At 56.7% G+C, this 12,996-nt stretch overlaps 1 protein-coding gene across 2 annotated transcripts in view; it reads right to left on the bottom strand.

Moving 5' to 3' along the window:
- KIF4A (kinesin family member 4A) overlaps window positions 1-12,996 on the bottom strand; it is a 53,467-nt gene that overhangs the window by 39,607 nt on the left and 864 nt on the right. The window lies entirely within an intron of this gene.

Below are 12,996 nucleotides of genomic sequence, written 5' to 3'. Positions count from 1 at the left end.
GTAAACTTGGGCATTTATTGAAGATTTAATGACAGCCATCTCCCCAGTGCCTTTACCTGACATGCAGCCCCATATCATCAATGACTGTGGAAATTTGCAGTTCTCTTCATGCAGTCATCTTTATAAATCTCATTGGAACGGCACCAAACAAAAGTTCCAGCATCATCACTTTGCCAAATGCAGATTCGCGATTCATCACTGAATATGACATTCATCCAGTCATCCACAGTCCACGATTGCTTTTCCTTAGCCCATTGTAACCTTGTTTTTTTCTGTTTAGGTGTTAATGATTGCTTAGGTTTTGCTTTTCTGTATGTAAATCCCATTTCCTTTAGGCGGTTTCTTACAGTTCGGTCACAGACATTGACTCCAGTTTCCTCCCATTCGTTCCTCATTTGTTTTGATGTGCATTTCCTGCTTTGGAGACATATTGCTTTAAGTTTCCGGTCTTGACACTTTGATGTCTTCCTTGGTCTACCAGTATGTTTGCCTTTAACAACCTTCCCATGTTGTTTGCATTTGGTCCAGATTTTAGACACAGCTGACTGAACAACCAACATCTTTTGCAACATTACGTGATTTACCTCCTTTTAAGAGTTGGATAATCCTATGCTTTGTTTCAATTGACATATCTCTTGTTGGAGCCATGATTCATGTCAGTCCACTTGGTGCAACAGCTCTCCAAGGTGTGATCACTCCTTTTTAGATGCAGACTAACGAGCAGATCTAATTTGATTGCAGGTGTTAGTTTTGGAAATGAAAATTTACAGGGTGATTCCATAATTTTTTCCTCAGAATTGAGCGATTCCATAATTTTTTCCCTCTACTTGGTCTAAAAAAAAAATTACCCTTACCGAGTACCACATTTTTAATCTTGATTTCTTTTAGTGTTTCTTAATCACTTTACAGCCTGTGCCATATTAGTACGCATCAGGCTGTAACCCCCGGTTCATTGAGGGCTCCGGTCGTGAGCCCGCACTGAACCGGGCACATGTCGGCTGATTCTTACAGCTGACATGTGCCCGCAACAGCCGTGGGCTGACAGCGGCATTTAACATCGCCGCGAGCGCGTCACTTACCCCGCCCATCGGTGACCTGGTCACATAATCGCGGGTCACGTAATCGCAGGTCACTGATGCGTGGGCATGACAACCCTGGGTCTGCAGCAGACTCCAGTGGTTGTCATGAGCTGATCGCTATCAGCGCCACCTAGTGGTCGGCGCTCATAACATGAGCATTTCTGCTAAATAGAGGTGATCTGCTGATTACCTCTATGTAGCAGAGGCAATCAGACAAGTGCAGCTTCTAGTCTTCTATGGAGACTATAGAAGCAAGCAAAAAGTGAAAAAAAAAATGTTAAAAAATATTAAAAAATGAAAAAACATAAAAGTTTAAATCACCCCCCTTTCGAGCCATTCAAAATAATAAAAAAAAAAACACATGCACATTTGGTATCACCGCGTTCAGAATCGCCCGATTTATATACATATATATAATCAGATCGGTAAACGGCCTAACGAGAAAAAAAATTCTAAACGCCAGAATTAAGTTTTTTGGTCGCCGCAACATTGCAATAACGGGCGATCAGAACATCGGATCTACTCCAAATTGGTATCAATAAAAACTTCAGTACGGCGCGCAAAAAATAAGCCCTCACCCGGCCCCAGAAAATGGCGCTGCTTTTTTTTTTTTATAGCAAACTTTGGATTTTTTTTTCCACTTAAATAAAAAAGAACCTAAACATGTTTGGTGTCTACGAACTCGTAATGACCTGGAGAATAATAATGGCAGGTCAGATTTAGCATTCAGTGAACGTGGGGGGAAAAAAAAAAACAAAAAAACTGTGGTATTGCACTTTTTTTTTGCAATTTCACCGCAGTTGGAATTTTTTTCACGTACACAATATGGTAAAACCAGTAATGTCATTCAAACGTACAACTTGTCCCGCAAAAACTAAGCCCTCACATGGCCATATTGACCGAAAAATAAAAACGCTATGGCTCTGGGAACAAGGGGAGCAAAAAACGAAAATGCAAAAACGGAAAATCCCAGGGTTGCGAAAAGGTTAAAGCCCTAAAGTTGCCATTTGAAATTACTTTAGTTTTGTGCCATGTCTGTGATCTGCATTTTTTTTCAACAACATTAAACAACTGAATGAACATCCTCCGAGCCCGGTGATTCCATAATTTTTGCCAGGGGTTGTATAACACCAGGACGGCTTCACAGATACAGGCTCATACATCACATATGATACTATGGGGGGCCGAGCACTTTCCTACCCCTTTGTCAGAGCAGTGTACCACGCTGTCTGCAGATGTAACCATTGCTGTGCCATGTCCATCAGGATGTAATGTCGTCACAGACCCTGGATATACCACTACCAGTGCAGCCACACTGAGCACTGTGCCCGTCATTGGCACCGCTGAATAATAACCAACAGAATAAAGCTGGCAGATGCTTCCTGGTGCCAGTGATGTGTGTAAACGCTCCATCCATTGCTCCCTGGTGCCAGTGATGTGTGTAAACGCTCCATCCATTGCTCCCTGGTGCCAGTGGGATGTGCAATGGCTGGCGCGCACACACACACACACACACACCACTGGCACCAGGGAGCAATGGCTGGCACACACACACACCCCACTGGCACCAGGGAGCAATAGCTGGCTGGCGCACAGACACACCACTCGCACCAGGGAGCAATGGCTGGCTGGCGCACACACCACTGGCACACACACACCACTGGCACCAGGGAGCAATGGCTGGCACACACACACACACCACTGGCACCAGGGAGCAATGGCTGGCTGGCACACACACACACCACTGGCACCAGGGAGCAATGGCTGGCTGGCGCACACACACACACACCACTGGCACCAGGGAGCAATGGCTGGCTGGCGCACACACACACCACTGGCACCAGGGAGCAATGGCTGGCTGGCGCACACACACACACACACCACTGGCACCAGGGAGCAATGGCTGGCTGGCGCACACACACACACACACCACTGGCACCAGGGAGCAATGGCTGGCTGGCGCACACACACACACACACCACTGGCACCAGGGAGCAATGGCTGGCTGGCGCACACACACACACACACCACTGGCACCAGGGAGCAATGGCTGGCACGCGCACACACACACACACACACACACACACACACACACACACACACACACACACACACACACACACCACTGGCACCAGGGAGCAATGGCTGGCACACACACACACCACTGGCACCAGGGAGCAATGGCTGGCACACACACACACCACTGGCACCAGGGAGCAATGGCTGGCACACACACACACACACACCACTGGCACACACACACACACCACTGGCACCAGGGAGCAATGGCTGGCACACACACACCACTGGCACCAATGAGCAATGGCTGGCACACACACACCACTGGCACCAGGGAGCAATGGCTGGCACACACACACCACTGGCACCAGGGAGCAATGGCTGGCACACACACACACACCACTGGCACCAGGGAGCAATGGCTGGCACACACACACACACCACTGGCACCAGGGAGCAATGGCTGGCACACACACACACACCACTGGCACCAGGGAGCAATGGCTGGCACACACACACACCACTGGCACCAGGGAGCAATGGCTGGCACACACACACACACACCACTGGCACCAGGGAGCAATGGCTGGCACACACACACACACACCACTGGCACCAGGGAGCAATGGCTGGCACACACACACACCACTGGCACCAGGGAGCAATGGCTGGCACACACACACACACACCACTGGCACCAGGGAGCAATGGCTGGCACACACAAACACACACACACCACTGGCACCAGGGAGCAATGGCTGGCACACACACACACCACTGGCACCAGGGAGCAATGGCTGGCACACACACACACCACTGGCACCAGGGAGCAATGGCGCGCACACACACACACCACTGGCACCAGGGAGTAATGGCGCGCACACACACACACCACTGGCACCAGGGAGCAATGGCGCGCACACACACACACCACTGGCACCAGGGAGTAATGGCGCGCACACACACACACCACTGGCACCAGGGAGTAATGGCGCGCACACACACACACACCACTGGCACCAGGGAGTAATGGCGCGCACACACACACCACTGGCACCAGGGAGTAATGGCGCGCACACACACACACACACCACTGGCACCAGGGAGTAATGGCGCGCACACACACACACCACTGGCACCAGGGAGTAATGGCGCGCACACACACACCACTGGCACCAGGGAGTAATGGCGCGCGCACACACACACACACACCACTGGCACCAGGGAGTAATGGCGCGCGCGCACACACACACACACCACTGGCACCAGGGAGTAATGGCGCGCGCGCGCACACACACACACACACACACACAGACACACCACTGGCACCAGGGAGTAATGGCGCGCACACACACACACCACTGGCACCAGGGAGCAATGGCGCGCACACACACACACCACTGGCACCAGGGAGCAATGGCGCACACACACACACACCACTGGCACCAGGGAGTAATGGCTGGCACACACACCACTGGCACCAGGGAGTAATGGCTGGCACACACACCACTGGCACCAGGGAGTAATGGCTGGCACACACACCCACCACTGGCACCAGGGAGTAATGGCTGGCACACACACACACACCACTGGCACCAGGGAGTAATGGCTGGCACACACACACACACCACTGGCACCAGGGAGTAATGGCTGGCACGCACACACACACCACTGGCACCAGGGAGTAATGGCTGGCACACACACACACCACTGGCACCAGGGAGCAATGGCTGGCACACACACACACCACTGGCACCAGGGAGCAATGGCGCGCACACACACACACACACACACCACTGGCACCAGGGAGTAATGGCGCGCACACACACACACCACTGGCACCAGGGAGCAATGGCGCGCACACACACACACCACTGGCACCAGGGAGTAATGGCGCGCACACACACACACCACTGGCACCAGGGAGTAATGGCGCGCACACACACACACACCACTGGCACCAGGGAGTAATGGCGCGCACACACACACCACTGGCACCAGGGAGTAATGGCGCGCACACACACACACACCACTGGCACCAGGGAGTAATGGCGCGCACACACACACACCACTGGCACCAGGGAGTAATGGCGCGCACACACACACCACTGGCACCAGGGAGTAATGGCGCGCGCACACACACACACACACCACTGGCACCAGGGAGTAATGGCGCGCGCGCACACACACACACACACCACTGGCACCAGGGAGTAATGGCGCGCGCGCGCACACACACACACACACACACACACACACACAGACACACCACTGGCACCAGGGAGTAATGGCGCGCACACACACACACCACTGGCACCAGGGAGCAATGGCGCGCACACACACACACCACTGGCACCAGGGAGCAATGGCGCACACACACACACACCACTGGCACCAGGGAGTAATGGCTGGCACACACACCACTGGCACCAGGGAGTAATGGCTGGCACACACACCACTGGCACCAGGGAGTAATGGCTGGCACACACACCCACCACTGGCACCAGGGAGTAATGGCTGGCACACACACACACACACACACCACTGGCACCAGGGAGTAATGGCTGGCACACACACACACACCACTGGCACCAGGGAGTAATGGCTGGCACGCACACACACACCACTGGCACCAGGGAGTAATGGCTGGCACGCACACACACACCACTGGCACCAGGGAGTAATGGCTGGCACACACACACACACACACCACTGGCACCAGGGAGTAATGGCTGGCACACACACACACACACACACACACACCACTGGCACCAGGGAGTAATGGCTGGCACACACACACACACACACCACTGGCACCAGGGAGTAATGGCTGGCACACACACACACACACCACTGGCACCAGGGAGTAATGGCTGGCACACACACACACCACTGGCACCAGGGAGTAATGGCTGGCACACACACACACACCACTGGCACCAGGGAGTAATGGCTGGCACACACACACACACACACCACTGGCACCAGGGAGTAATGGCTGGCACACACACACACACACACACCACTGGCACCAGGGAGTAATGGCTGGCACACACACACACACACACCACTGGCACCAGGGAGTAATGGCTGGCACACACACACACACACACCACTGGCACCAGGGAGTAATGGCTGGCACACACACACACACACCACTGGCACCAGGGAGTAATGGCTGGCACACACACACACACACACCACTGGCACCAGGGAGTAATGGCTGGCACACACACACACACACCACTGGCACCAGGGAGTAATGGCTGGCACACACACACACACACCACTGGCACCAGGGAGTAATGGCTGGCACACACACACACACACCACTGGCACCAGGGAGTAATGGCTGGCACACACACACACCACTGGCACCAGGGAGTAATGGCTGGCACACACACACACACACCACTGGCACCAGGGAGTAATGGCTGGCACACACACACACACACCACTGGCACCAGGGAGTAATGGCTGGCACACACACACACACCACTGGCACCAGGGAGTAATGGCTGGCACACACACACACACCACTGGCACCAGGGAGTAATGGCTGGCACACACACACACACCACTGGCACCAGGGAGTAATGGCTGGCACACACACACACACCACTGGCACCAGGGAGTAATGGCTGGCACACACACACACACACCACTGGCACCAGGGAGTAATGGCTGGCACACACACACACACACACACACCACTGGCACCAGGGAGTAATGGCTGGCACACACACACACACACCACTGGCACCAGGGAGTAATGGCTGGCACACACACACACCACTGGCACCAGGGAGTAATGGCTGGCACACACACACACACACACCACTGGCACCAGGGAGTAATGGCTGGCACACACACACACACACCACTGGCACCAGGGAGTAATGGCTGGCACACACACACACCACTGGCACCAGGGAGTAATGGCTGGCACACACACACACACACACACACACCACTGGCACCAGGGAGTAATGGCTGGCACACACACACACACCACTGGCACCAGGGAGTAATGGCTGGCACACACACACACCACTGGCACCAGGGAGTAATGGCTGGCACACACACACACACACACACCACTGGCACCAGGGAGCAATGGCTGGCTGGCGCACACACACACACACACACCACTGGCACCAGGGAGCAATGGCTGGCTGGCGCACACACACACACACACACACCACTGGCACCAGGGAGCAATGGCTGGCTGGCGCACACACACACACACACCACTGGCACCAGGGAGCAATGGCTGGCTGGCGCACACACACACACACCACTGGCACCAGGGAGCAATGGCTGGCTGGCGCACACACACACACACACACACACCACTGGCACCAGGGAGCAATGGCTGGCTGGCGCACACACACACACACACACACACCACTGGCACCAGGGAGCAATGGCTGGCTGGCGCACACACACACACCACTGGCACCAGGGAGCAATGGCTGGCTGGCACACACACACACCACTGGCACCAGGGAGCAATGGCTGGCACACACACACACACCACTGGCACCAGGGAGCAATGGCTGGCACACACACACCACTGGCACCAGGGAGCAATGGCTGGCACACACACACCACTGGCACCAGGGAGCAATGGCTGGCACACACACCACTGGCACCAGGGAGCAATGGCTGGCACACACACACCACTGGCACCAGGGAGCAATGGCTGGCACACACACACACACACACACACACCACTGGCACCAGGGAGCAATGGCTGGCACACACACCACTGGCACCAGGGAGCAATGGCTGGCACACACACACCACTGGCACCAGGGAGCAATGGCTGGCACACACACACACACCACTGGCACCAGGGAGCAATGGCTGGCACACACACACACCACTGGCACCAGGGAGCAATGGCTGGCACGCGCACACACACACACACACACACACACACACACACACACACACACACACCACTGGCACCAGGGAGCAATGGCTGGCACACACACACACCACTGGCACCAGGGAGCAATGGCTGGCACACACACACACCACTGGCACCAGGGAGCAATGGCTGGCACACACACACACACACCACTGGCACACACACACCACTGGCACCAGGGAGCAATGGCTGGCACACACACACCACTGGCACCAGGGAGCAATGGCTGGCACACACACACCACTGGCACCAGGGAGCAATGGCTGGCACACACACACCACTGGCACCAGGGAGCAATGGCTGGCACACACACACCACTGGCACCAGGGAGCAATGGCTGGCACACACACACACACACACACACCACTGGCACCAGGGAGCAATGGCTGGCACACACACACACCACTGGCACCAGGGAGCAATGGCTGGCACACACACACACACCACTGGCACCAGGGAGCAATGGCTGGCACACACACACACCACTGGCACCAGGGAGCAATGGCTGGCACACACACACACACACACCACTGGCACCAGGGAGCAATGGCTGGCACACACACACACACACACCACTGGCACCAGGGAGCAATGGCTGGCACACACACACACACACCACTGGCACCAGGGAGCAATGGCTGGCACACACACACACACACCACTGGCACCAGGGAGCAATGGCTGGCACACACACACACACACACACCACTGGCACCAGGGAGCAATGGCTGGCACACACACACACACACCACTGGCACCAGGGAGCAATGGCTGGCACACACACACACACACACACCACTGGCACCAGGGAGCAATGGCTGGCACACACACACACCACTGGCACCAGGGAGCAATGGCTGGCACACACACACACCACTGGCACCAGGGAGCAATGGCTGGCACACACACACACCACTGGCACCAGGGAGCAATGGCTGGCACACACACACACCACTGGCACCAGGGAGCAATGGCGCGCACACACACACACACACCACTGGCACCAGGGAGTAATGGCGCGCACACACACACACCACTGGCACCAGGGAGTAATGGCGCGCACACACACACACCACTGGCACCAGGGAGTAATGGCGCGCACACACACACACCACTGGCACCAGGGAGTAATGGCGCGCACACACACACACCACTGGCACCAGGGAGTAATGGCGCGCACACACACACCACTGGCACCAGGGAGTAATGGCGCGCACACACACACACCACTGGCACCAGGGAGTAATGGCGCGCACACACACACACACCACTGGCACCAGGGAGTAATGGCGCGCACACACACACCACTGGCACCAGGGAGTAATGGCGCGCGCACACACACACACACCACTGGCACCAGGGAGTAATGGCGCGCGCGCACACACACACACCACTGGCACCAGGGAGTAATGGCGCGCGCGCACACACACACACACCACTGGCACCAGGGAGTAATGGCGCGCACACACACACACCACTGGCACCAGGGAGCAATGGCGCACACACACACACACCACTGGCACCAGGGAGTAATGGCTGGCACACACACCACTGGCACCAGGGAGTAATGGCTGGCACACCCACCACTGGCACCAGGGAGTAATGGCTGGCACACACACCCACCACTGGCACCAGGGAGTAATGGCTGGCACACACACACACACCACTGGCACCAGGGAGTAATGGCTGGCACGCACACACACACACACCACTGGCACCAGGGAGTAATGGCTGGCACGCACACACACACCACTGGCACCAGGGAGTAATGGCTGGCACACACACACACACACCACTGGCACCAGGGAGTAATGGCTGGCACACACACACACACACACACCACTGGCACCAGGGAGTAATGGCTGGCACACACACACACACACCACTGGCACCAGGGAGTAATGGCTGGCACACACACACACACACCACTGGCACCAGGGAGTAATGGCTGGCACACACACACACACACCACTGGCACCAGGGAGTAATGGCTGGCACACACACACACCACTGGCACCAGGGAGTAATGGCTGGCACACACACACACACCACTGGCACCAGGGAGTAATGGCTGGCACACACACACACACCACTGGCACCAGGGAGTAATGGCTGGCACACACACACACACACACACACCACTGGCACACACACACACCACTGGCACCAGGGAGTAATGGCTGGCACACACACACACCACTGGCACCAGGGAGCAATGGCTGGCACACACACACACCACTGGCACCAGGGAGCAATGGCTGGCACACACACACACCACTGGCACCAGGGAGCAATGGCGCGCACACACACACACACACCACTGGCACCAGGGAGTAATGGCGCGCACACACACACACCACTGGCACCAGGGAGTAATGGCGCGCACACACACACACCACTGGCACCAGGGAGTAATGGCGCGCACACACACACACCACTGGCACCAGGGAGTAATGGCTGGCACACACACACACACACACACCACTGGCACCAGGGAGTAATGGCTGGCACACACACACACACACCACTGGCACCAGGGAGTAATGGCTGGCACACACACACACACACCACTGGCACCAGGGAGTAATGGCTGGCACACACACACACACACCACTGGCACCAGGGAGTAATGGCTGGCACACACACACACACACACCACTGGCACCAGGGAGTAATGGCTGGCACACACACACACACACCACTGGCACCAGGGAGTAATGGCTGGCACACACACACACCACTGGCACCAGGGAGTAATGGCTGGCACACACACACACCACTGGCACCAGGGAGTAATGGCTGGCACACACACACACACACACACCACTGGCACCAGGGAGTAATGGCTGGCACACACACACACACACCACTGGCACCAGGGAGTAATGGCTGGCACACACACACACCACTGGCACCAGGGAGTAATGGCTGGCACACACACACACCACTGGCACCAGGGAGTAATGGCTGGCACACACACACACACCACTGGCACCAGGGAGTAATGGCTGGCACACACACACACACCACTGGCACCAGGGAGTAATGGCTGGCACACACACACACACCACTGGCACCAGGGAGTAATGGCTGGCACACACACACACACACACACACACCACTGGCACCAGGGAGTAATGGCTGGCACACACACACACACACCACTGGCACCAGGGAGTAATGGCTGGCACACACACACACACACCACTGGCACCAGGGAGTAATGGCTGGCACACACACACACCACTGGCACCAGGGAGTAATGGCTGGCACACACACACACCACTGGCACCAGGGAGTAATGGCTGGCACACACACACACACACCACTGGCACCAGGGAGTAATGGCTGGCACACACACACACACACCACTGGCACCAGGGAGTAATGGCTGGCACACACACACACACACCACTGGCACCAGGGAGTAATGGCTGGCACACACACACACACACCACTGGCACCAGGGAGTAATGGCTGGCACACACACACACCACTGGCACCAGGGAGTAATGGCTGGCACACACACACACCACTGGCACCAGGGAGTAATGGCTGGCACACACACACACACACACCACTGGCACCAGGGAGTAATGGCTGGCACACACACACACACACCACTGGCACCAGGGAGTAATGGCTGGCACACACACACACCACTGGCACCAGGGAGTAATGGCTGGCACACACACACACCACTGGCACCAGGGAGTAATGGCTGGCACACACACACACACCACTGGCACCAGGGAGTAATGGCTGGCACACACACACACACCACTGGCACCAGGGAGTAATGGCTGGCACACACACACACACCACTGGCACCAGGGAGTAATGGCTGGCACACACACACACACACACACACCACTGGCACCAGGGAGTAATGGCTGGCACACACACACACACACCACTGGCACCAGGGAGTAATGGCTGGCACACACACACACACACCACTGGCACCAGGGAGTAATGGCTGGCACACACACACACCACTGGCACCAGGGAGTAATGGCTGGCACACACACACACCACTGGCACCAGGGAGTAATGGCTGGCACACACACACACACACACCACTGGCACCAGGGAGTAATGGCTGGCACACACACACACACACACAGACACACCACTGGCACCAGGGAGTAATGGCTGGCACACACACACACACCACTAGCACCAGGGAGTAATGGCTGGCACACACACACACCACTGGCACCAGGGAGTAATGGCTGGCACACACACACCACTGGCACCAGGGAGTAATGGCTGGCACACACACACACACCACTGGCACCAGGGAGTAATGGCTGGCACACACACACACCACTGGCACCAGGGAGTAATGGCTGGCACACACACACACACACACCACTGGCACCAGGGAGTAATGGCTGGCACACACACACACACCACTGGCACCAGGGAGTAATGGCTGGCACACACACACACACACACCACTGGCACCAGGGAGCAATGGCTGGCACACACACACACACACACACCACTGGCACCAGGGAGTAATGGCTGGCACACACACACACCACTGGCACCAGGGAGTAATGGCTGGCACACACACACACACCACTGGCACCAGGGAGTAATGGCTGGCACACACACACACCACTGGCACCAGGGAGTAATGGCGCGCACACACACACACCACTGGCACCAGGGAGTAATGGCGCGCACACACACACACCACTGGCACCAGGGAGTAATGGCGCGCACACACACACACCACTGGCACCAGGGAGCAATGGCTGGCACACACACACCACTGGCACCAGGGAGCAATGGCTGGCACACACACACCACTGGCACCAGGGAGCAATGGCGCGCACACACACACCACTGGCACCAGGGAGCAATGGCGCGCACACACACACCACTGGCACCAGGGAGCAATGGCGCGCACACACACACCACTGGCACCAGGGAGCAATGGCGCGCACACAC

The sequence above is a fragment of the Phyllobates terribilis genome, unplaced genomic scaffold (genome assembly GCF_046119375.1).
Source record: "Phyllobates terribilis strain yellow unplaced genomic scaffold, ASM4611937v1 Scaffold_7__3_contigs__length_470593459, whole genome shotgun sequence".
NCBI classification, from domain to species: Eukaryota; Metazoa; Chordata; class Amphibia; order Anura; family Dendrobatidae; genus Phyllobates; species Phyllobates terribilis.
This window is presented reverse-complemented; position numbering and strand designations above follow the sequence as displayed.